Genomic DNA, 27,015 nt, shown 5'->3' on the forward strand with positions numbered 1-27,015 from the left:
TTTAAGCCCATGCTGGCAGATCCACCTCTCTCCCCATCCCAGCCAAGATGAATCCTTCCACCCTCCATAAAAGTACACAGAACTTCAAGCGAAGGCAGGGGCGGGATCAGCAGTGAATGGGGTGGAATTTTAGAACTCCAGGGAGGGAAAGGAAAATCAGAAACTTCCTCATCACTCTCTTTCTCTGATTTCTCATGTTGGAGCCCTTTTGACAACCCCTGCCTAGCGGCCATCCTGCTTACACACCTTGATGACAAGGACACATAACTTTCTGAGAAGACTGATGCAGTCTTTGGTCAGTGCTGATTTTCTCTTATTAAACCCAAAGCCACCTCCTCTATGACCCCAACACACTAGTCCTTGTTTGACTCTGGGAGGTCACAACAGAGCACGTGCAGCATGTGCAGGCAAACTGTGTGTCAGCTGCCCAAGGTTTTCGCTCCACTCTGCACCAGTCTCTTAGGCTCGTCTTTATGCCAAGTTCATGCTCTCTTGCTCCCACCCCACGCTGCCTTCCTGGAAAGTGGACATCTTCATAGCTCATCCTACTGCCTGACATGTAAGTGCTCAATAAATATTTATTGAATGAATGGGTGATTAATGAACTCAGCCAATTTGTCCAACCCTGTGCCTCGTCCCCACCCCACTACCTTCTCCACGCCAGCCCCGTGATCCACCACATTACTAGCAAAGTTGAACTTGGCAGGGACTTCCTGGTGGCCCCACTGCAGGGCTGCCAATTGCCTGGTATGAATGCAGACAGTGAGCTTGGACATCTGAACCCCTACAGGATACAAAGCCCCTGGAGTCTCCACAGCCAGTGCATGGTCAGACCTATGAAGGAAACAGGAGACAGAGGTCAGTCTTTCCTGTATAGTCATCAGTTGCTTAAGGAGATTCATCCCAGCTTTACGAGGTTCTTCGAGAAATTAATCTGTTGTGCTTGTGAGTGAACTGGCACATTTCAGTTTCCTTCTGGTGTGCCACTCTCCAAAAACACAACACCCTGTCTAGATCCTACATCTCCAGCACCTCTGACAGCTTTGTGAACACCCAATTCCATGCAATAAATCCCTTTGTTCTTAAAATACAGTGGTGTGGTAGACTGAATTGTTGTTCCCAACAATTTGCCCGTTCCCTGTAGTAGGATATATGTCCCCATTCATTTCCATGTGACTTGCCCAGTGCAATCTGGGGAAGAGTAATATCCACCTCTCATTGACTCTGGCTTGCCCATGGGATACACTTTGGTCAATGAGTGGATGCGACTGTGTGGTTGGCCAGGAACTCTTGCATTTCTGCCCTCTGTCGTGAGAGCAGCATGTCCCAGATAGGTGCCTACCTTCAGCCTGGTCCAAGAATGATAGCACATGTGAGCTGACCTGAGCCCAGCACATCCACGGCCAACCCACAGACCCACGGGAAAAAACATGCATGGTTATAAGCTCCTGAGACGTTGGGATGTTTGTTACTACAGTAAATGCTGACTAATACAAGTAGCCTCTATTTCCTTCAACTGAACCTTGACTCAGACATCTTGAATACTAAGCACCTAGCACAGAGAACCTAACACAGAGAATCACTGTAGAAATTGTAACAGTTGTAATTATCGTTTCCATCCATGCACTGGCTCCAGGGAAAGTAGTTCCAAGGCTGTGCAGGCTGGTCTCTGAGTTCCTCCACGTGCACCTTGATGGGGGTTGCAGAATTTAAATCTAATGACCTTTGATTCCAGGAGTTCTGCCAATTGGCTGCATTTCCATTCCCTGTTATCTAGGCAGCAGCAGCCAGAATGCTCAAGGTCTCCGGTACTTGTGCCTACTCTCCTATTTTCCAAAAGAACAAGGCGTGAAGATTTCCTTACCAGCTCCTGGGCAGGAATATTGATTGTCTTTGTTCCTGCTGCTCCTTCTCTTTCCACGGTTGGCTCTTTCTCATTCTTCTGGCCTCATCTCCTAAGAGAGGCCTCCTTCCCTGATCACCACCCACTCCCATTCCCCTTTGACCGCCCTTCTCCCAGATACCCCAGACCCCCACTTTTGTTGTGCTAAAGGCCTCGTTTCCTTTGCCCAGTGTGGCCTCCTCACTGAGACCTGGCAGATACTCCCTTTTGAGGACTCTAAGGATTGCACACCTCGCTCCTATAGATCAGAGGTCAGATCATGTCACAGTTCTGCTCAATACCCACCAGTGAATCCCAATTTCATGCAAAATAAATGTCAAAGTGTTTACCACGTCAGTCTTCTCCTCTGTTCAATGGAGATAATACTCCTTTCTTCTTAGGATTAAAGTGGGAACTCAGTTAGATCAGTTTTCCTCAAAGTGGGTTTTGCAAGGTGATTTTATTTAATTAACTAATTAATTATTATTATTATTTTTTTTTTTGGTGAGGGAGATTAGCCCTGAGCTAACATCTGTTGCCAATACTCCTCTCTTTACTGAGGAAAATTGGCGCTGGGCTAACATCCATGCCCACCATCCTCTACTTTATATGGGACGCTGCCACAGCATGGCTTGATAAGCAGTGCGTAGGTCCGCACCCAGGATCCGAACCCGCGAACCCTGGGCCGCCGAAGCGGAGCGTGTGAACTTAACCACTATGCCACCAGGCCAGCCCCTAATTTATTAATTTCTTATTGAGGTCACACTGGTTTATAACATTGTGTAAATTTCAGGTGTACATCACTATCTTTCGGCTTCTGTATATACTACATCGTGTTACCACCAATATTCTAGTTTCTATGGATCACCGTACACATGTACCCTTTTACCCCTTTCGCCCTCCCCTAGCACCCTTCCCCTCTGGTAACTACTAATCTGTTCTCCATATCTGTGTGTTTATCTTCCACATACGAGTGAAATCATATGGTATTTGTCTTTCTCTGTCTGATGTATTTCGCTTAGCATAATACCTTCAAGGTCCATCCATGTTGTTGCAAATGGCACGATTTTGTCTTTCTTTATGGCTGAGTACATATATTCCATTGTGTATATGTATCACATCGTCTTTATCCATTCATCCACTGATGGGCACTTAGGTTGCTTCAAACTGGTGCAGCTACTATGGAAAATATATAGATATTTCTCAAAAAATTGAAAATAGAACTACCGTTTGATCCAGCTACTCCCCAATGGGTATTTATGCAAAGAACATGAAAACACTAATTCAAAAAGATGCATGCACCCCTGTGTTCACTGCAGCATTATTCACAACAGCCAAGACCTGCAAGGTGATTTTAGACGAGCAGTTTTCATGTTTGTGGTTATTTTGATGTGTATTAGGAAAACGCGAACAGAACTCCAGATGTGTCCTTTAATGAATGTTCTATTTCTTAGGGTGAAGATATTTTCTTCTAGAAGTGAGCTGATTTATAGCATGGATGGTCGGTGGATAGAGCTACAATCGTGAGAGTAGAATGGGAATGAATGACGATCAAGAACAACTGAGAGGATTTCAGCAGAGCATTCAGCACGATGCCTGGCACAGAATAAACCGACAGTAAAGGATAGCGGTAGCACTCATCCGTGCTGCTCTAACTACCGATGACGTCTGGGGCTGGGGGTGCAGCTGGGAAGTGCTGGGTGGTGGTGCTGGCTTCCTGTGGTGTGGCTGCAGCTGGGAGTTTTGTCTTTTCCTTTTGGAGCTGAGCTGGGCTGAAGTGACCGTGGGAGAGCTGGCTGGGAGTCAGGTGTGTCAGTGGGGCCCCTCGGGGGAGGGTGATTGGGTCTCCCCCACCCTTTATCATCCTTGGCTTGTCCTGACTGAAGTCTGATCCAAGGCCCCTGGTGGAGAGCTCTGACTGCAGCGGGAGAACAGACTGGTTCAGCCCAGAGGGGAGTGGAGGGGAATCCAGACAGCATCTGCCCTGCAGACAAGGCATCTGAGGCTGAGAGACGGGAGCATTATGACCACAGCACAGTGACCGCAGGTGCCGCTTCCCCCAGGCGTCATTTCCACCCAAGCCACGGCTTTCAGGGAACTGACATTCTGGGGGCTCATTAGGAATCCCAGCAGCGCCCCATGTCACGAGGACAAGCCCCAGCCCAAGAGCACTAGTGATGTGGAGTCAGACCTGCCTGTTTTCCTAGCCTCTGGCGCCCCATCCTGTCCGGCCTGGGGCAAATGCCCTTTCTGAATTTCCACCTTTAAAATGAGAATTTGCCCAGCCCAGGAATGCATAAAGATAAACAGCATAAAGAACAAGAGAAAGACAAGCACTGTATGATATCACTTATATGTGGAATCTAAAAAAGTTAAACCTGTAAAAAACAGAGTAAAATGGTGGTACCCAGGGATGAGGCGGGATAAGAGTCTTAGCGTTTAAGGGTACAAATTTGTAAGGAGTAGTAAATAGACCGTGGGGATCTAATGCACAGTATAATGAACATAGACAACGATATTGTGCCATAATGATGTAAGGTGATAAATATTGCTACATCGGCAATCATATTACAACATTTGAATGTATCAAAGTAACACACTGTACACCTTAAACTTACACAATGTTACGTCAGATTTGTTCAATAAAAAAAAGAATAAGTAGGGGCCGGCCCGGTGGCGCAAGCGGTTAAGTGCACACGCTCCGCTGCGGCGGCCCGGGGTTCGCTGGTTCGGATCCCGGGCGCGCACCGACGCACTGCTTGGTAAGCCATGCTGTGGCGGCGTCCCATATAAAGTAGAGGAAGATGGGCACCGATGTTAGCCCAGGGCCATCTTCCTCGGCAAAAAAAAGAGGAGGATTGGCGGATGTTAGCTCAGGGCTGATCTCCTCACAAAAAAAAAAAAAAAAAGAATAAGTAAATCACTTTGGCACGATTTTTTTCTTTTTAAGGGCTACGAAACCTTAAGGGGGTCATTTCTGTCATTTCCCTGGCACTCATTGGAGAGAGACAAAATTCCGAAACCAGGCCATCGTGAATCAGTTGTGAAAGGCGAAGCATGTGTGGACGCTGGAGCTGGACCCCCTGGAGATACTAGCCGTGTGAACTTCAGCAAACTGCTTAACCTCTCTGTTCCATCTGTAAAAAGAGGATGTTATCAGCACCTGTCCAACAGGATGGCTGAGAGGTAACATTTAAAGCTGTGCCTGGACATAGCTGGTGCCGAGTGTGAGCTGTTCTTAGCAACACTGACCCGCCTTGCCCACCTCAGGGCCTTTGCACGTGGGTATCCTCTGTTCAGAAAGCTCAGCCCCAGTCTCTTGGTTTACTGCCACCTTTCCTTCAACCCCAGCTCAGGGGGGACCTCCTTATGGAAGCCTCTCCTGATACCCTGGGTCCCCTCTAGTCTTGATCAGCCCCCAACTATGTTTTAACTCTAGTGTTTCCTTCATAGCATTTATCACAGTTAGGCATTATTTGCATTATTCTTTGACAAATAAGATCAACGTCCCCACTAGACCGTAAACTCCACAAGGCTAGTGTCATAGCTGAACTGTGTCCCCTCAAATTCATATGCTGAAGCCCTAACCCCCAGTACTGCAGAATGTGGCTGTATTCAGAGACGGGGCCTGCAAAGAGGTGAGTAAGTTAAATGAGGTCGTTAGGGTGGGCCCTAACCCAATGCGACTGTAGTTCTTATAAGAGGAGATGAGGACACAGACATGCACGGAGAACCGGCCATGTGAAGACACAGGAGGAGACAGCCGTCTACAAACTAAGGAGAGAGGCCTCAGAATGAAATCAACCCTGCCAACACCTTCATCTTGGACGTCCAGCCTCCAGAACTGAGGAAATAAATCCCTGCTGTTAAAGCCCCCCAGTCTGTGGGACTCTGGTTGGCAGCCCGAGCTGCCAACCATACAGGGAGGGACTGGGCTGGCTATTGCTTATGATCGTATTCGCAGAGCCCAGCACTGAGTAGGTGCTCAATAAATAATGATTGGTGTGTGAGTGGAGGTGCTGGGGTCGGGTAAGCAGCACTGGGTTGACTCTGAGTTTCCATCTGCTGCTTCTCCACCTGGCTGGTCTCAGCTGCCCAGAATCATCCTTTCTGTTTCTGGGCCTGGGACATGACTTCAGGTCCTCCTGTCCTTCCTGGGTAGGACATACAACACTCGCATTTGGGCACAATGACTTAGGATGTGGAGAAAGAACCAGACACAAGGCAGAGGGTGGTTTGGCGGGATTGTTTCTTTAAAATAATTTTTTCATTAAAATAGTTATATATACTTACTGAGAAAACCTAGAAAATAAGAAATGTAGATGAAAGGAAAAAAACATCATCCATTATTTTCAATACCCAGGAAAATTACTATTAACATTTTAGTGTATTTCCTTCCCATCATTTTTCCATCTACAGTTTTTCTTTTATCTTTCAAAGCCGTGACTCTCCAGTATTCACATATTATTTTTGTTCTGATTTAAAATTAAGATAGCTCAAGATTTCCCGAAGGCATATTTTTAATGGCCATATGATATCTTATTGAGTTAATCTACTATAACTTAGTTAATCATAACTCTATTGTTTGGATATTGATTTTTTTTCCTTATTTTGTTTTGATGGTTTTAAACAATGCTACAGTAAACATCTCTTGAATCCTTCCTTTTGTAGTGATTCCCAAAGATGGAATTTCTGAGCTAACGGGTATGACCGATTTTTTATGGCCTTGGGTATGATTAGCAAATGGCTTTATCAAAAGGCTCAAGTGGTTACACTCCCACCGACAGTGAAAGAGATCACAAGTGCTCTGACGCTCTGGTGACCCGTCCCTCGGAGGGCCAGCTGCAAGCTCTTAGGAAGTAAGACCAGTGGGCAGCTGCTGAAGACGCCTCCAGACAGAGGGGGAAGTCGAGCCACCAAACGTTTGCTAGACTGGGCAGTGACCATGCTCTCTGGGTCAGTGATGTTCTTCTCTTCCAGGGTCATCCAGTGATTCTGCAGATGCCCATTTGGAAGCCGAGAGCCTTTGATGTCACAGGGTTGAAGGAATGATGCTCCAAGTACGGACTAAGCAGTGACCCCACCAGTTCCCCTTAGAACCTTCAGAGGCCTGTGGGGCCCTTCTGGGGTTGTATCTCGTCTCCTCCACTCTTGGCTTCTCAGTTTACTCCTTTGGATCTTTCCAGAAACCATCTTGGGCAGTTCCGAAACAAAGGCCACCTAGTGCCCATAAAACAAAAACAAAAACATTTTGAAATCGTCGTTTCCCAGAAAGACTGTTGTCTCGAAAAGACTCATTACCCTCGGCCACTACGTGAGAAAGCCTCCATGAGTCATGGTTTTCTCCAAATGACAACAATCAAAACAGTCAGAGCCTGGAGCACGTGATCTTTCCCACAGTGCTTCAGCATCACCCCCTGAATCTGATTTACAGTCACTTCTTAGAGGAGGAACAGAATGTGCTTTGGGGAGGCCCCATGAACAGACAGGGAAAAAAGGCAGAAGCAGCTGCTGGGCCTGTTTGTGCCTTCATCTCCCCAGCGCCGAGCCCGGAGGGGGAGCCCAGGTAGCGTGTGCCCTCCTGAGTCCCCAGCTCATCATGTCCTAGAACCCCCGATGTTTACCTTCCTGGGGTACTCGTACGGAGCAGTCACCCTTTTCATGAGCTCCTGGAGCTCCCGGGTTAGTTCCTCTGAACCATGAGAGGAGTAGGCTGGAGAAAGGACTACAAACGCCTTTACCACCTGTCAAAAAACCAATCAGGCCTTGTATAACAACTCTTTTCTCCTTAACCTAGCCTGTGAATAAGCGCTCACTTTCACCAGCCCAACAAGAAAGTTCTACAATTCCTTGGGCTCAGCCAGTGAAATGGACAACACCAACTTTTTTCTGTTGTCTGCCTTTCCAGGACCAACTCTCGGGAGCACTGGCTTTTGTGGAATGATTTCAGACTCCTACCTATTTCCCAAACTAGTCCCCATACCTGAAGTGACACCCTTAGGAGCCAACGTGCTTCTCTTAGGGTGCAAATACTTTGGAGAAAGAAGCCTCACAAACTCCTTAAATCCCATTATGTCCAGGTTTTCCTGACTAGGAAGGTAACTAGGCATATGCCTGGAGACGCAGGATCGGGGAACAGTGCAGACCACTTTCAAGGGGAGGAGGCTCTTTCCGAGACTGCATGTCTGAGCGTCTGCAATCAGCAAACATTTTGCTGCACGGCCTCTATTCCAGGCATCCTGAGGGACATGCTGCACCTTGGCTCTCTCTGCCCACATCTTTTTTGCAGGCTGCTTCCTGCCAAGGAGGAGGAAGAGTCCCAAACTCAGGCACAAGAAAACATGGTTTCTGGTAGGAATAGAAGAGTCCAAAGGCCAGGAGGTTGCTTGCTCATACAAGCATACAACTCTGTCAACACATCCTGTTAAGCGGTGTTCACTGTCCTCGCATACTTCCAAAGGTGGGCATCTCACCACCATTTCATGTTCAGACAGATCTGGCTTTTAGGAAGGGCTTTCTCTTATGTTTTCTAAAACTACCAAACATTTACTGAGCACTTTCTACGTGCCAGGCTCTGTTCTGAATGCTTTACATGGATTAACTGTGAGCACACAGCCATTCGTCACAGCCCCAGCTAATTCGCGGCATGCAGAACTAGGCATACTTTTCCAGGTGTCATTTCTCCAGCATGTAGATGGGATTCTCACCTCCCTCATTCTACATTAGTGGCCTCAAATTTTAGTGGGCATCAGAACCACTTGGCTGGGGGTTTCTGGTCAAAATGAAACTTCCTTGGGCTGCATCCCCAGTCACTCGGATTCAGCAAGTCTGACTTGAGGTCTAGAAACCTGCATCTTAAACAAGAATCCCAGATGATGCAGCTGTGAGCAGTCCAGGGCCCAGACTGAGCATCACTCCTCTGGCCCCAGTGCTTCTGAGAACGTAGCTTGATGTTACACCAACTTTCATAAAGTAACTACATAGAACTTCAGGATTACGTTGGATTTACAGCCACTGAAAAGTACACAGTTCAGTTTATGAGCTTATTTCTCCCATTCTATCCGTTCCTCTGGGACCCCTGGGAAGGAATTGGCGTTTCTCCTGAGAAAAGTTAGCTTATTGAATTTGACACATCTTTCTGATAGATCAAGGTCACCTTGGATACTTATTCTGTCATCCCTCAAGTTGGCTATTCCCCCCAGGTTAGAGCCATCAGTAACTATGTCTGGGGCACTTGCTATGTCCTCATCTGCAAATGGAAAAGGACTTTTTATGGGACAGGATAGAGGACAAAGCCTGCACCTACCACCACCATCTCCCGCCGACAGTTAGCCTCTTTTGGACCCGGTTCTGTCTCTAGTTGTCACCAAAGTGTTGGTATCTTCCCATGGTGTCCCTCTAGAGAGTATTTACGTCTCTAAAGACATGAGGGCAATGCTTAACCAAAACTAATGTGTGTCTGATGGTGGCATTTCAGACTCTTACGGTGCCTGGATAGGGGAAAGATATGGAGGAATCTGGGCCTTCCAGATTATTCTGCTGGGTGCTAATAGGCACAGAACCAGGAGGCAATGCTCTTGGCTGGACTGGTTACCTCTCCTCTGATGGGGTCTGGGCTGCTGACCACAGCAGACTCCAGGACAGCTGGGTGCTCGGCAAGGACACTTTCCACTTCAACGGGCCTGATCCGGTAGCTGGAAGAGGAAAACAAACTCCTCCACGTGACCTCCCCTCCCCCGTGAAGCTTCGAAGGGAGAAGAAAAGAGCAGACAGCTTGACCTTGCGGAATCGATCACATCGTCGTTTCTTCCCATGAACCAAAAGTAGCCATCCTTGTCCAGGTGGGCTCGGTCCCCCGTGATGTAAAAGTCCCCTCGTTCTGATGCGGCCGTCTTCTCAGGATTGTCCCGAAAGACAAAGAAAGCCCAGGAAGGGCCCGAGGAGCCCCATGCAGGAGGCTGGGGCTTCCTCAACAGCAAGTCCAGCAGTCCCCAAAGCCCAAAGTGGCCAGAATTCCCCAGTGGACAAGGAGCCGTGAATTTGTCAGTTCTCCCTCTTTTAACTGGAAGGAAGCTGTCAGGAAATGATTAAGGACGGCCACCCACTACCATCTTTAGAGGGGTCCTGGGAAGCATAGTTGAATGCAGGAGGGAGGGCACAGGCTTGGTTTTTAAGACCAAAAAACACACTGATACTGTGTGCTCAGGAATCACTGAAGGTAGAAAGTGAGGGGCTGGCCAAAACGCAAGGGTAGAGGAAAGAGAAAAAACAACTCTGATTCTCAAAGTTTTAAGAAAAAGCTACTACTCAGAAAGAAAAAGAAACAAATGACTGAGGATGTGCAACAACATGGATGACTCTCAAAGACACTACATGGAGTAAAAGAAACCAGACACACACACACATTAACATTTTATGATTCCATTTATATGAAGTCATTTTTTTTAAAAGGCAAAATTATTCTATAGTGACAACAAATAATTTATCAATTGCCTGGGGCTTGGGGCTGGGCAAAGGGGCACAAGGAACTTTTAGAAGTGATAAAAATGTTCCATATCTTGATTGTGGTGGTGGTTACACAGGTATACACATTTGTCAGAAGTCACTGACCTGTATATTTAACACAGGTGCATTTTATTATATGTAAATTATGCCTCAATTTAAAAAATGCATTCTGAGAAAAAGAGAAAACTAAGCTATCAATACCTAACAATAAATCTAATACAAAATCTGTAAGAAATGTACACAGAAAACTTAAAACTCTACAGAACTTTAAAGAAGATGTAAATAAATGGAAAGATAGAAAAACTTAATATCATTAAGATGTTAATTCTCCCCAAATTGATCTATAGACTTAATGCAACCCCAATTAAAATGCTAACAAACATTTTGTGTGGAACTTGCCAAGTTGACTCTAAATGTATATGAAAGAGCAGAGGGCCAAGAATAGGTTAAACATGTCAAAGAAGCTGAGTGAGAAGGAGAGACTTGCTCTACTAGATGTCAAGACTTATGAGAACGGTTCGTGGACAAGGCTCTCTGGTACCAGCACAGATAAAACAAGTGACAACTAAGTAGAAGAAAGTGCCCAAACTTATTAATCTATGGATATATCACACTTCTATATCTGACCAAGTTGACAGGACAGATCACTGGGGAAAGGAGACTTGTTCAACAAATTGGCTACCCATGTGGAAAAAATAAAATAGATGCCTTTCTCATACCATACATAAATCAACCACAGATGGATTAGAAACTTAAATGTCAAAAGCACAACTTTAAAACTGTTGGAAGAAAATGTAAGTGAGTATATATTTCCTACCTCAGGGTAGAAAATGATCTAATAAATAAGACAACCAAAGCACTAACCAAAGAAGAAATGACTTATTGATTCGACTATGTGAAAATGAAAACTTGTATTCAACAAAAATACCTTCAAGAAAGTGAAAAGATAAGCTACAAAGTGGGAGAAAATGTTTGCAACTGATACAACAAAAAAAGGATCAGTATCAAGAATATATTAAGAACTCCTGTAAATCAATTAGAAAAGACAAACAACTCAATAAAAGTTGGCAAAGGCATGAACAGGTATTTCAAAAAGAAGGAATAGAAATGGCTAATAAACATATGAAGAGATATTTAACTTCACTAGTAACCAAGGAAATGGAAACAATACCATGAGATAACATTTTACACCTAGTAGACTGTCAATCTACTAAACTTCACTGAACCATTTCTTCAATTTTGAGTTTCTCCTCCATTTTTCAGTTATAAACAATGCTGCAGTGAACATCTTGGTGTGCCAAATATTTTCCTGCATTTTGAGTTCTTTTCTTTGTAGAAAGAAAAGATGGAATACCCAAAGATGGAATTCCTGAGCCAAACAGTATGACCAGTTTCACAGCCCTGGATATCAAGTTACTTTATCAAAAGGGCCAATCTGTTACATTCCTACTGGCAGTGAAGGGGATCACAAGTGTCCAGAGACCATGGTGACCTGCCCTTAGGATTCTTGCAGAAATGTAAATTGGCACAAACGCTTTAGCAAAATTAAACTTACTAACTAAATTCTAAACTTATAAATTTTCTTGTAAAGTTGAACAATGCCCCATCCCATGATCTAACAATTCCACACCTAGATATATTCCAAAGAGCAACTTTAGCATCTGTGAACCAGAGGCATGGACAAATGTGTTCATAGCAGCAGTTTTCCAGTAAATGGCTGGAAACAAGACAAATGACCACATATGTGAGAATGGGTAGATAAATAAATAGTGATTTATTCACACAACACCTATGTAGGGCATTGATAGTTATAAAAAGGCCTGGAGGTGTGCTGCAGCATGAGAAACATGCTTGTATGTGACAGAGGGGGACACTTCCCTCACAGGCGGAAGCCCCTGGACGCCCCCTCCTCCTGGCTTGCCCGTGGCCCTGGCAGCTCGGCCTCCATCCGTCTCTCTGTCTCCCCTCCTCCTGCTGCCCTGAGGCCCAGCCCCTGAGCCGGCTCCCCCTCAACACCCTGTGCTTTCCATATTGTCCTGTCTTGGCTCAGACACAACAGATGGATTCCCTTCCTTGAAATGATAATTAAGTTTCTCCTTACCGAGGGATACCCTCATGACATGTCTTCAAAGTTTAAAAAAAATTAAAATTGAAAAAAAATCCAGACTGTTAATGGTCTAAATGAGCACAGGGTGAGAAAAGGTCCCCCAGGCTCCTGATAATGAAGGAGCCCTGGTCCTGGAGGGAGAGGGGGAGACGGTGAACTTGAGCCCTATGTGGCCTGTGTGTAATCCTTTCATCTATTCAGTGTTTTCGCCATCATCACATTTTTCTGAGCCCCTTTCTGTACCTGGCCCAGAGCTCACAGGCTGCAGAGGTCACCAGAGTGTGATCACAGCACTGGGGTGGTCCCAGGTGAGGCCAGAGGGGGCTGCAGGAGGGAGTAGGGATCAAGAATGGCTTCATGGAGGAGGTGACATCTGAGCTGGGCCTCCAAGGATGAGCCACCACCTAGCCAGGGTCTGGCACCGACCAAGAACCAAATACATGAGGAACGAATGAGTGAATGAATGAATAGGCACCCACCTAACAGAGAGCAAGGAGGGGCAGCCAGCCCAAGCCGAGGCATGAAACACAGGGCACCCTGGGGAACACGGGGAGGGGCTGCAGTGGGGCAACAGCCTCACCTCCTTTATGGGCATCGTGCCGCCACAATAGCTGTGCTCCGGCCACTCAGGAGCCCTGGTCTGCCCTCTGCTCTGGGATACTGCTTGTCATTCCCAGCCACAACCGCGTGCGTTGCCTGTGTGTCCCCGTGTGTAACTGTACCAGCCTCTTGGGGGTTTGTGAAAAGGGGGAGGTTGGTGTGCAGCCCAAGGCTGAACCCGGGAGAGAGAGGGTCACTGGGTTCCCAAGGTGGTGGATCCACGGGGTGGCATGCATCAGCAGGGCGGGGTGGGGAGGAGCCCTGCCCAGGGGTTGAGGATCCTGCTGGTGGTGGCTCCCTCACCAAGTGGGACTTCATGGAGAGGAGGCAGTTGTGGGGCAAGGGCTGAACTCAGTTTGCAACACGCTGACTTCGAGAAGCTCAGGGGACACCCAGACAGAGAGGTCTAGGAGGAGGTAGATGTGGGGGTGAAGGTGCGACAAAGGGTCAGGGTTGGAGCTTGAAACCCAGATGAGATGGGGCAGAGGGACAGTGGAAGGGACTGGAGGACGTCGAGGACGTTCATTAACTGGGGTCATCAAGGCAGAGACTGCCATGTTGATTTCACAGCCTCCTGATGCCTAACAGAGCTGGGCCCACGGAGGCCATTCAATAAACGCATACTGACTTGACCCAAATTCACCCGTTTCTACTTTAAATCACAGAATAGAATAGAATTTGCTGAACTCAGGTTAATTGGTTAGAAAGGTGAAACCAAGGATTACAAACAAAAGCGAAATACAGACTCAAGAAAAAACTAAGAATCCACACTAATAACTAAGACTCTCAAACATGCAGCCCACTGTTGCCTCAGGGCCTTTGCACTTGCTGGTCTCACAGCCTGGAACACTCTACCCTCTGCATTGCTTGCTCCCTAAACACTTTCAGGAATCTGCTCAAACGTCCTTCCTGCCTTTATTTTTCTCCATGGTACATATCACTGCCTGACTTTGTGCATATTTTACTTATTTTTTCTCTGTCTCCCCCACTAGGCTGTCAGCTGTATGAGAATGGAGACCTCTGCCTGCTTCGTCCGCTGCTGTGCCCAGTGTCTGAAGCCGGCCCAGCACGCAGTAGGGCCTCAGTGACGTGCGCCGGGCAAGTGAACACTGCAGACCACAAACAAGCACATTTCCAGGAGTGCTGAGCGTTCTTCGCTCATTCGCTGTTTGTGGAGCCCCGCTCTATGCCCCGCCCTGACTTAGGCTGCAGACACGGAGGGCAGTGAAGGAGATGAGAAAACAAACTCCGCTGCCCCCATGGAGCCAACAACACGGAGCGGGACAAAGAGTGAGCAGAGCACAGCAGGTTAGAAGGCAGAAGTGCTACAGAGGAATAGCAGGGCTCGGGGATCAGGATGCAGGGGCTGGGGGGGACAGTAGTGGGAGGAGACGAGAGAGGTGGAGGGCCCCAGATGGTGCAGGGCCTGGGGGCCCCGGTGAGGAGTTTTCCTCTGAGTGGGGAGAGTCAAGGTGGGGTGCTGAGCAGGGGGCCAGGCCCTGAACGCTGTGATGGGAATGAAGTGGGTGATGGTAGGGAGACTAGGGTGGGGAGTCTGTCACTGTAGATGGAGTAGGCAGGGAAGGCTCCACTGAGGAGGTGACATTTGAGCTGAGCCCTCGTCTGGACCATGTTTCTAGCTTCTGTAAACCTGATGCTTTAGCATCTGTCCCGCGTGCATAAGCAGGACACTCCTTGTTCTGAATCCAGACTCGGCCTCCTGCCTCCCTGTGGCTCCTTCCCCCCACCCTCAGGAAGAATCCTCCAGTCTTGAGCCCAAATACAAACCAACCAATCCAGTGTCCACGCACACCCCAACCACCTCCTCTATCGGACACTCATACTCCGGGCCACTATTCCCCTGCCCTTATCACCCAGGGCAGGTACCAGACAACTGGGACAGCCCCTATGCCCCAGAGCCTGTGAAATTACTCAGACCAGCCAGTCCTAAGCCTGCTTACCCCGCCCCGCTGCTCCTTCCTGCAGAACCCACAGTAAAGGCTCCTGCCCACAGTTCCCCCGCTCCCTCTGCCTCCTGACCACCTGAGTGCTTCCCCGTGAGGCCCTGTGTGGCGCGGCGTGCCCCTCCTCTGGGAACTGTAACAAACTATCTTCTCAATGGTGTCGTCTCCTATCTGTTGGCCTTACTGAACCTCAAATTTTTCATTAATACATTCTGGTTTTTTGTGTGTGTGTGAGGAAGACTAGCCCTGAGCTAACACCTGTTGCCAATCCTCCTCTTTTTGCTGAGGAAAATTGGCCCTGGGCTAACGTCCGTGCTCATCTTCCTCTACTTTATATGGGACGCCGGCACAGCATGGCTTAACGAGCAGTGCACAGGTCTGCACCGGGATCCGAACCTGTGAACCTCGGGCTGCCAAAGTGGAGTGTGCAAACTTAACCAATACGCCACTGGGCTGACCCCAATACATTCTATTTTAATTTTTATTTATTTATTTTTTCCCCCAAAGCCCCAGTAGATAGTTGTATGTCATAGCTGCACATCCTTCTAGTTGCTGTATGTGGGACGCGGCCTCAGCATGGCCGGAGAAGCGGTGCGTCAGTGCGTGCCTGGGATCTGAAACCGGGCCGCCAGCAGCGGAGCGGGCGCACTTAACTGCCAAGACACGGGGCCGGCCCTACATTCTATTTTAAACCAGCCCTAAAAGACAATTTGCAGACGCGTAGCGTAAATAAATGAAGAACAAATATACTGTGCACCCTTTTACAATATCTTCAACAAGTTTTTTAGTACATTAGAATTCCTTTTCCCCATAAAATTGGAGGCTCCATAAGAGTGGAGGGCATATCAGAAATTACATGGACAAGAGACCCCTAGGAAGTCCTAAACATCTGTCTCCCCAGACTGAGGGCTCAGGCCAAGGCTTGATGGGAGTCCCAGTCTCTGCCCTCACACTGTGACTAGAATTTGGTTCGTTTTTCAAATTCAGCTTTTAAACTTGTTTAAAAGTTTAGCAGGGAACTCGTCAGTTCCAAACTCATCTTTCTAACAATAATCAAGTTATACCATGCGTGAGACGGCCTGTTCCCTGAGTTATTTATGAGAATCTGCAGATATTAGCAGGGAAAGAGTCAGTCCAGCCTATTTCAGAACAAGCTGCATCTTTGGGAGAGAGTGGGGGGTGCACAGTGTGGGAGGACAGAACAAGAGGATGCCCTGGGCGATACCAGCTCCACACTTGTTTCCTTGGGGGCATCGACCTTCACGTAGATTTCCAGAGAAGCGCCCGGAGAGGGGAGTGGGTTGGAGCTGAGCTTGGCTGTCACCACACGGAAAGGAGGGCTGAAAACTTCAGACAGCTGTGGCTCTGGGAGCAGCCTCATCCAAGGGAACCCCACAGAAAGTCCCCTCCAAGCCTGCTGTCCTGGTCAGGATAAGGTTCAGCTGCTGCAATAAAGGGCCTCCAGAGGAGAGTGGCAAACAGAACAGGCATCTCCCCCATGCTCAGTCTGGAGGCAGACAGTCCAGGGCTGGTCTGGCAGGGCTGCTCCAGGAGGCTCCTCTCCCTGCTGCCCTGTCATCCCAGAGGAGCTGCCCTCATCAATGTGGGTCAGGGCGGAGCTCCAGCCTCAGGGCTCACGCTCCCGGCAGCAGGACAGAGGGTGAAGCAGAAAGAAGGGCCTGCTTCTCTCTCCTAGGAAATATCCTAGAAGCCGCACAAGTTGTTTCCCTTCCCATCCTGGAGGGAGAGCTTGGTCACACACCCGGCCCAGCTGCAGAGGAGGCTGGGAGCTCTGCAGTCTTGGGTGGCCACATACCCAGCTAAAAGTTATGTGTTCAGTTGCTCTGAGGAGTGGACAATGGGACTGGGGGCCACCTGGACCTCTCTGATACACCCCTTTTAATGTTTCCTCCCACCACCCAACCACTCCCCGCCCTGAGTTCATGTTTTATGAAAAATTGTCCATCAGACAAATTGCATTAAGTAATTCGTAATTCAGGAACCAGCTGAAAATCATGGGCCAGTGGGTGCTTTTCATTAGATGTGCTGGCAAATCGCTGGTGAGATTCCATTACCAACTCAGATTCTCTCCCCCCCCAGAGCCCACTGTGTACATGCAGCCAGAAGCATCTTCTCCAATGGAAGTCGATCATGTCACTCCCTGCTCACGGAGCCCCTGCTCCTTAGAACAAAACCCAAAGCCCTTCCTGTGGAACTGAGCTGGGACTAATGAGGGAGATCAGAGGCAGCCGCGGGCCCAGGCAGCCAAGGCCCAAAGCTCACGGAAGAGGAGAGAGTCTCATAGGAGAGCGTCCTATCATCAGAGCTGACTGCTTTCCAGGCTGTGAGCTGGAGGATATTTAAGTTTGGAGATGCAGAGCAAAATGCACCAGTGGGAAGTGGTCCTAGAAACAAGGGGTGCTGGTCCACTCCCCACTCCCCAGCCTCGCTCCCCACCTCTGTCTGGTACGTGCCTAACACTCCAGCTTCCTTCTGTCTGGAATGCCTCCTCTCTCTCTCTTGTGGTCAGAGCCATGCATTGGGCCCTGCTAAACGCCACCTCCCTCAAGACGCTGTCCTGATACTGCCAGCAGCGGGTGTGTGCTGTGTTGTGAATGTGACTGTACTATCGTTAGGTACCTGTCTTGTCTTCCCAGCTGGACCATGCTCTTCAGGCGAGATCTATGTCTGATTCATCTCGGGGAGCCTGATGGAGTTTGCGGGCTTCCCAGAGAGTAAACCTTATGGGCAGAGTATCTGTGGGAAACTGAACAATTCGGTGTGAGTACAGTGCAAGGACGGGGTGGCAGTGAAAAGGTCTGCAGGGGGACAGGTCACAGAGGGTCCTGAAAGCCCACTAAGGCACTGGGACTTGCCCTAAAGGGAATGAGAGCCACAGAGAGATTTCAAGGAGAGCAACACTGGCTGACCACACATCGGGCCACTTAGTGTGAAGAAAACCAAAACGGGGGACAGGAACGGGGAGTGACAAGACTCCTAGCCCATCCCCAGCCCTCTTCTTCCGCCCTCAAGGCCACATGGATGCTCCCCCTCCCCTACCTAAAACCCCAAATAAAAACCCTTGATTGTAGCTTGTCAGGGATTTCGGGAGTTGGCTGCCCGTTCTCCTTGCTCAGCACTTTGCCCTACTTTCTTCCACTACACCCGCTGTCAGAGATTGGCTTAATGCGTGATGGGTGACCGAACCCACTTCTGGTTCAGTAACAATTTCACTTGTGGAAAATGAATACATCGGATCTCGCAAATGTCTCACCTCGGGGAAAATACTGCACACAAATTCACACACAGGTTTCTCTGGTAAAAACAGTTCCCTGCTGCTCCGGGAGGTTGAAACAGCCAACCAGAAACGTGGCAGCTACTACCAGCTGCATCTAAAGAAAAATAACCTTAGCAAGCAGGGACCCCCGGGGTAGGGGGTGGGATACAGACGGGACTCTCAGGGTTCATTTCCTTCACATTTAGCAAAGACCATCAGCTCCTGGCGTCCACCAGTACCTTAGTGAGCCAAGCTAATGAAATCCAGACACTGCCTTTCTGAGTCATCAAATGCAGCCCCTCTGCCCACTATGTTTAGGAGGGTTTGCTGTGGAAAGGGGGACAAGGGAAGCTTCTCTGTTGAGCAGGGTGAATGATCCACTTTTCTCTTTTCTTCCAGCTGGCCCTGACTTTCACAGCTTTGGTGTGCTCCTGCCCCGTGTCTTAACTATCTGAGGTTGTGCTGTCTTGGGGCAAGAGCTGGCCAATATGTGCTTCAAGCCTAGGAGGTGATGCCCAACATAAAAGGTGGCACGTTTCCTGCAGCATGTGGCCGAGAGAAGACGAGGTCTGTGTGGTCAGTAGGGGCCAGGTCAGGGGGGAAACGGGGAGAGGGCGGTCAAAGGGCACCCAGCTGCAGTTAGGTAGGATAAATAAGGCTAGAGATCTAATGTGCAGCAGGACGACTATAGCTAACAAGGCTGTTTCATATACTGGAAACTTGCTAAGAAGAGATTTCAGGTGCTTGCACCACAAAAAAAAGACAATTATGTAAAGACATGGACATATTAATTAGCTTTATTGTAGCAACCATTTCACTATGTATCTGTATACCAAAACATGTTGTACGCCTTAAATATATATCATTTTTATTCAAAAAAAAAAAAAAAAGACGAGGTCTGTGATATGAACCAGTAGCTATACCTGGACTCTGTGACTTCTACGATGGCAGAAATGACACTCCTGCCAGGATCAGGACCAACCATTAAAAGGACTGGCAACTTTTGCTTTCTCACTCTTAGAAACCAGCCACCATGCTGTGAGGAAGGCCACGCAGCCACGTGGAGGAGGACGAAGGCCCCTGGCCACCAGTCCAGCTGAGCGCCCAGCTGTCAGCCAGCACCAACTTGCCAGCCCTTGTGAGCAAGGCCTCGGCTGACGTCACATAGGGCAGACAGGAGCTGTCCCCCTGGGCTCTGCCCAAACTGTGAAATCTTGAGTAAATAAATGATGATTCTCGTTAAAACCACTAAGTTTAGGGGTGGTTTGTTACACAAGGACCAGTAACTAAAACACCACCTGACCCCTTGGTCCATGCACGCTCCAGTTCTTCAAATTCCCCTCACCCCCGTTACAGACTGAATGGTTGCGGGCCCCCAAATTCATATGTTGAAGCCCTAACCCCCAGTGTGGCTGTGTCTGGAGATGGGGTCTGTGAGGAGGCGCTAAAGGCTAAATACGGCCATAAGGGTGGGACCCTGACTCGGCAGGACTAGTGCCCTCACAAGAGGAAGAGTCATGAGAGCTCTCTCTCCACCACGTGAGGACATGGAGAGAAGGCACCAGCCAGGAAGAGAGGTCCCACCAGGAAGCCGCCCTGCCAGACGTTCACCTGGGACTTGCAGCCTCCAGAACTGTGGGAAAGTGAATTCTGTTGCTCATGCGGCCCAGCCCGTGGCACTTTCTTGTGGCAGCCGAGCTGATGGATCACCCCCCACCTCAAAGCCTCTGCACACACTCCTCCTGCCTGGAACACTCCACGTAGTTAACGTCTGACCATCAGTCACTCTCAGCAACCGTGTCTCTAAGGCAGCGGGGGGATCTCTGACCGCCCTCCACACACTCGGCCAGGCCTCCCTCCCTGTTCATCCCTGTCTAAGCAGCCTGCCCTTCCGCCACAGCACAGGCCAGTCTGCTGCTGAGATTCCCGGGAGAACGCTGCCCCTCCCTGAGCTCAGCACAGGACCTGGCACACACAAGTGCTCCACCGTGGAAGAGACAGCAGCACTGCCCACAAAGGTAAGGGCACCTCTTGACCCAGAAGTTCTGCTCCTACTCATAAAGGCCAGTGAAGCGGGGGACACAGCCCGGGAGCCCCACACTGGAATGGGCCCAGCATGTCTCAACAGGAGAATGGATGAATGTGGCCCATGCACACAAGGGAGACTAACCAGCCACAGGAACGCACGCGCCCTGGCTGCCCCCAGCAGCAGAGTGAGTCGCCCAGGCAGCCAGTCTCCCAAGACGGCACGCATCACAATCCACATGAATGAATAAAACGAGCAAAACACAACGCCTCAGCGGAGAGGTGCCTGCCGGAGAGTGAGACTGTGAGGCTGAGCAAGGACTTGACCGTCACAAGTGTCAGGGCATCGGTCCCCCAGGGAGAGGGGCTCCTGTCAGGAGGGACACAAGTGCTTCTGGAAATGTCCCACTTACTGACTTTGTGGTGAAGACAGATGTCTATACCACATGAATCTTTAAACTGTATACACACACACATATACATATGTATGCAAGTGTATTTTGTGTGTTTTGTGTGTATGTCACAATTTTAAAATGGAAAAAATGAACAATGGTTCAACAAAGTAATGGATTATTATTTTAAAAAGGGAAAGAGAGACCCCATTTTGCTCCTCGAACATCCAGGCCCGTTGTCACAGGTGGACTGCCCGGCCTCCCCTGGCAGCACCCAATCTCCCCCGTGCTCTCGCCAGCAGCAAATAAGACCCAGAGCAGGTAGTTCCCAGCGATGTGTGTTCCAGCTGCCTGAATGTAAACCCCTTGTTCTAGAAGGACACTGGACTCCCTGTCCAGCAATTCCAAGTGGGCATCGGTGCCCGCCACACTGCCCCCTCTGCGGGCAAGTGACAGAAGACCAGAATGGCCAGCGGAAACTTGTGCTGTCTCCTTGCCCCAGGGGGACAGGGAGAAGGTGCAGACAGCCCTCTGTCAGCTGGACGACTCTCCAAGGCCATTCTCAGGAAGCCTGAAGGAAAGCAAGCCACGGACGGTGAGGAAGGGCGGCCCGGGAGCAGCAGGAGAAGGTGCTTGTTCCTTGTTTTGTTTCCCATTTCATCACAGCCGTGCGGAAGGAAAGCAGGCAGGGGCGGTGCGTGCGTGCATACGTGTGTGTGTGTGTGCACGTGTACGTGTGTGTATCTCAATCTTTATCTCCATCTCCATCTCTCCCCCTGGGAAGCTAGCTACCTTGCCTGTGAGTGGCCCTGTGGAGAGACCCACATGGTGACGACCTGATGCCTCCTGCCAGCAGCCATGCATGTGAGCTGACAGGTAGATTTCCCAGCCCCTGGGAAGATGTGGCCCCAGCCAACATCCTGACAGAGACCTCAAGAGAGCCCTGAGTCAGAACCACCCAGCCACGCTGCTCCTGGGTTCCTGACCCACAGAGGCCAAGACAATAACCATTTGCTGCTGTGGGCTGCCAAGTGTTGGGGCCATTTGTTACCCAGCAATAGACAGACTCCTCCTCAAAGCCTCTCCTCCATCACCCACTTGGTAGCCTTCCCTCAGGGCCACCTGATCCCGTCTTACTGATGTCTGTTTACTGTCTCTGTCTTCCTCGTTAGGAGGAAACCCCCGTGAGGACAAGGGATTTGTTAGGTCCACTGTAGGGTCCGCAGTGCCAAGACAACACGGAGGCTCCTTGTGAAATGGCTGAGGTGCAGCAATGCAGCAAATCAGGAGCCCCATCATTCTGGCGTGTCCCGTGTCTGAGAGGCTGCAACACGCCAGGGAACAAGCACAGACCCTGAGTCAGACCTTCCCGGTCCCAGCCCCAGCCCTAGCCCCAAGTCACCTCAGAAGTCACTCAACCTGTAGGAGCCTTGGCTTCCTCATCTGCAGATTGGGAATGATAGTAACAATTAGCCCCCAAGAATGCTGTAAGGAGACAAGGCACAGGCCTGGCCCAGAGGAGCTGACCAGTAAAGCTGCTTCTCTCACCGCCTGCCTGAAGGTGTAATAGGAGAACGTGAGCTCCCTGCCGCTAGGCTGCTGGGCGACTGCTCAAGGGCAGACCTACAGTGCGAGGGCAGCTGCCATCTGTAGGAGATGATGCATCTGCAGGTCCAGAGCCAGCGTCCTCGTGCACCAAGCAGAGCAGGCTCCAGCGGAATGTTTGTTGTGTAAACCCACGACAAAGCTGGCCCCAACCTCACACACTAACAGCAACACACAGCAGAGTCCCACTTAAACCAACGATGGCACATTCAGAGGATGCCCTTGCACCCCATGGAGTATCATCACCAGTCCTAGAGCAGAAGGAGCCCTGAGTGATGTGGGGAGAAGAGGCAGAGGGGGCTGGGCAGAACCCTGGGGTGGATAACGCCTGTATGTACACGTGGTCCTGGCGTCAGCATGGGTGGGGCACCGGGCAGCTGAGAGTGGCCCGCAGCCCTCCGGTTTCCTGCCCACAAGGATGAGAACCAGGAACAGGATGACATTCCAAACTGCAGTGAACAGATGCGAGGTCACAGAAGCAGCCTCACACCTGTTAAGTCACGGCCCAGGGGACTGTCTCCAGCAGGTCTTCCAGAGCCAAGACAAGGCTTGACATGTGTGTATGCTTAGGCCACGGATGCCTCAGCTTGTGCGGCGCCAGATGTAGACCTGGAGAGGATTCTGGAGCAAGCAGTTTATCTGGGAGGCGAAGGCAAGGGGGGTTGGGAAGCGGGAGAAGGAAGAGAAGGCGGCTAGTTATGGCTACTATCAAGCTGCCCACCACTGCGGGGTCCCCGCTCAGGACACTCACCACTGTGGGCAACAGGAGCTCTGTCCACAGGGAGCCCTGGCAGCCGGGGCAGAGCACGCCCCTCACAGCTCTCCCACCCAAGGGGTGAGGCAGCTGGGGTACTAGCTGAAGATGCTCCTGGGGACAGCAAGTCTCTACACTTCAGCCTGTCACATAGGCGGCCAAGGAGTCTCCAGCAGTGAGGAAAGTCCCCAGGCAGAGAAGTGCTGGCAGCTCGAAGTCAGACCAGTGTGCACTGAGGAAGCTAGGGCGAGGGGCTCTGATAGCCAGTGCTCCCTGGACTAAGACAGAGCCACCTGCTGTCCTTATTAAGAGTCAGAATAAGAGTCTTCAAAAGAGTTCTATCAGAGGAAACAGAAGCACACTTTAGAAAGCTTCTGTTGTGTTTCCGTTCTCTATAAAATTCAGTAAACTGTTTGCCCTAAGAAACAAGAAGTAAAAAATTATATGATAAGGTGAGAGACTGAGCTGTAAAGGGAGAGGCTGGCATGACAGAAATAGATAGAGATAGATAAAGAGGAAATATTTTGAAAAGAATAAAATTTCCTTTGAGATTAACTGCAGCTTAGAAACAATCAAGATCAGAATTTATACTACTGGGAATTAAATCAATAATGTTGAAGCCATTCTTGAGAAACTCTTTCAGAAAGAAGAGGATAAAGGAAAAGAGAGAAAATAATGAGTCAGAAGATTCCACAGACTTTCAATATAAGAATCATTGGCATGTCTGATGGAGAGAACAGAGCAAATGGGAAAAACAATATTTAAAGACATGTGAGAAAAAACTTTCCAGAACTCAAGGAAGGCCCCAATCATCAAAAGGAACATATCAGGGGCCGGCCCCGTGGCTTAGCGGTTAAGTGCACGCACTCTGCTACTGGTGGCCTGGGTTCAGATCCCGGGCACGCACCGATGCACCACTTCTCCGGCCACGCTGAGGCCGTGTCCCACATACAGCAACTAGAAGGATGTGCAACTATGACATACAACCATCTACTGGGGCTTTGGGGAGAAAAAAGGAGGAGGATTGGCAATAGATGTTAGCTCAGAGCCAGTCTTCCTCACCAAAAAGAGGAGGATTGGCATGGATGTTAGCTCAGGACTGATCTTCCTCACAAAAAAAAAAAAAAGGAACATATCATATACTAGGAAAAATTAATGAGAAAAAATATTACCATAACACATATTGAGAAAGTTTTTGAATTTAGAGAAGAAATAAAATTTTCTAGGCATCTAGGAAGAAAGAGAAAAAAAGGTCATATTGGCATTAGACTGCTCATCTGCAATTCTAGAAGACAATGGAGCAATGTGTGTGGATAGAGATGAGGGGTAAAATGTTGTGAGACAAGCATTCTATAGCCAGACAATCTCTTATCCATGAGTGAAGACCAAAAAACGAAAAGATTTACAGTAATGTGCAGAGACTCAGAATATACACTATTCCATTTAGCAACAATACTATAAACACAGTTAAAAGATGAATCAGACTCAGAAAAAAACATCAGCAATACACAATAGACAAATGATTAATATCAGTACTGAAGAAGGAGCTCCAAAAACCTAACTAATAAACTGGCAAAAGATATGGATAAACAACCTACTGAGAAATACACAGATGACCAATATGCAACAATGTTAGAATTCACTAATTAAAAATGAAATTGTCAATGGAATACCATCTTCAACCATCACATTGAGAAAACAAAAAAATGCTAATAATATTATGTGTTGGAAAGGCACGGGAAAATAGATACTTGTAAAAACTCGAGGAGAGCCTTCAGGGTCTGGAAGATAAAAGACGGCTCCCTGAATCCAAAACATCCTGCAAGCAAGAGAGTGGAGTGAAGTGTGGAAACAAGAAAACCACCAACCTAAAATTCTGTACTCCGTGAACTTATCCTTCAAAAGTGAGGGGAATAAAGAATTTCTCAAACAAAAATTGAGGATCGAGGGAATTGTCACCAGTAGACTTGCTTTGCAAGAAATGTTAAAAGAAGTTCTTTGGGGAGAAAGAATCATAGAATCGACAAGGAGAACAAACAAAGCTACAGATAACCAAGCATGCAGCATTACAAGAAGACAACACCATAACCTTCAAATTACCTGTAGGTTCATAAACAAACACCAAATTCCAACCTAGCTCCTACTACTGCTGAAAGCCTTTGGGAGAGTGGAGGATTAGAAGGTTTAAGAGCCTCCATAAAAAGGAGAGGCTCATGATAAAAGGAGGAATCAGATAAAACACATAGCACCATCCTCAAAAGAGGAAGTCCATCACTAAATGCTGAAATACTCAACACAGATCTAGGACTTGGTGGTTCTCAGCATTGGCCATGAGCTGTTTGAAAGTGAAAGGCTCTGGAGGTGTCAGTCTTGAAGAAGTACTGCTTCCAAAGGGGCATCAGAAATATGGGAAAGAGGTGGTGCTCCTTAGAGACATGGCAATGAAGGAAAAAGGAAGGAAGGAAACAAAAAAGGAATATTAAGGATTTTGCATAAATGAAAGACAAACAAAATTTATCTCTCACTTCTCAATAACATTATCCATTAACGAAACTGCACTCCACTATACTGACAAAGTGGGCTCTCTCAAACTAGGAACCCTGTCCATAAAATACCTAGGAATAGAAAAAAAAACAAATTCTCTACAAAGTTTCTGTAAGAAGAAAACAGAAAAAGTGAATCATAACATTTCAGCTAATAAAAATTTTATCCTCTGCTCCTCCAAAAACATGGAGAAAAACTATAGCATAACGCTCTACATTTAATTATTCCAAACGAGCATCTGAAGATGTTTAAAAAAAAAACCTAGAATTAGAAATCCAAATATTAAGACAGAAACGGACATAGCACAAAAATACAGTGAGATTTGATCAATTTTTTTAAAAAAGAAGAAAAAGACAAATTCAAAGACTAAACTAGAAGGTGCCTCAACAAGCCTGTAAAAGAGGGAGACCTCCACTTCTCATAACCCACCAAGACTGTCGTTAATCGTTGCTTCACGTCTGTCCTTCCAGCAAGACTTGAGCTCCAAGAGCCACGACCACGTCCGCTGGTTCAGCGCCTGACTCCGGGTCACCGCATCCCCAGGCTGGCACCGCGCCCGGCACACGTCACAGGTCAGGTAAACGTGAGCTCAACCAGCGAACCCCCGCTCCGTGCACTGCACAGCGGTCGCACGACTTGACAGGTACCTCCTGGCGCACACGCGTGTTCCTCAGACACAGGCCCGCCTCCCACCGAGCCCCCAGCCCCCGCGGAGGCGGCCCCCAACCCCACGCGCCGCAGGCACCTCCTGCAGACAGAAGCATCCTCGCAGGCGCCGCGCACGCCCTCGTCGTCTGCGTCGGTCGAGGAGCAAGAACCGGACGTGAAGGAGGGCCTCCACAGGCTAGTGGGCGTGGGCGTGGAGGTTCCGCGGTGCTGTGCCCACCGGGGACATGGAGGGGGTCGACAGACGCCAGGAGAAGGAGCGAGCCTGGGAGCAGGCAGCAGAGAGAGGCTACACTCCACTCCGCTCCGCCGCCGCGGCTCAGCGACACCGCCCACGACGGCTGCCCAGCAACCGGCCCGCTCGTTGGCGCCTCAGCCGAACCGCGCACTGGACAATTTCCCCGCCCCCTTCAACGGCGGACGCGCTCATTGGAGAACTCATTTGACCCCGCCCACACACTCCGGAAGTTCGTCGAGGAGGAAAGTAAACAAATTGACGCAAGAGCACCGCAATGCTTCCTGGGAATTGTAGTTTTAGGTGCGTAGGCAGGCTACCGGGGATCTTAAGGCTGGTAGGAAATTTTATAACTGTAATTAGCTCAGGGCAGAAGAGCTGGCAAGATCCTCAGCAGTGAGGCGAAGGACGGAGTATCCAGCCGAGGGAAACAAGTATCAGTGTTGCAGTCAGTCGGGG

At 48.9% G+C, this 27,015-nt stretch overlaps 1 pseudogene; it reads right to left on the reverse strand.

Annotated features, from left to right (window-relative positions):
- LOC131421994 (acyl-coenzyme A synthetase ACSM2A, mitochondrial-like) overlaps positions 1-26,289 on the reverse strand; it is a 100,407-nt pseudogene extending 74,118 nt beyond the window's left edge.
- Between the last annotated feature and the right edge of the window lie 726 nt (positions 26,290-27,015).

The sequence above is a fragment of the Diceros bicornis genome, chromosome 26 (genome assembly GCF_020826845.1).
Source record: "Diceros bicornis minor isolate mBicDic1 chromosome 26, mDicBic1.mat.cur, whole genome shotgun sequence".
Lineage (NCBI taxonomy): Eukaryota > Metazoa > Chordata > Mammalia > Perissodactyla > Rhinocerotidae > Diceros > Diceros bicornis.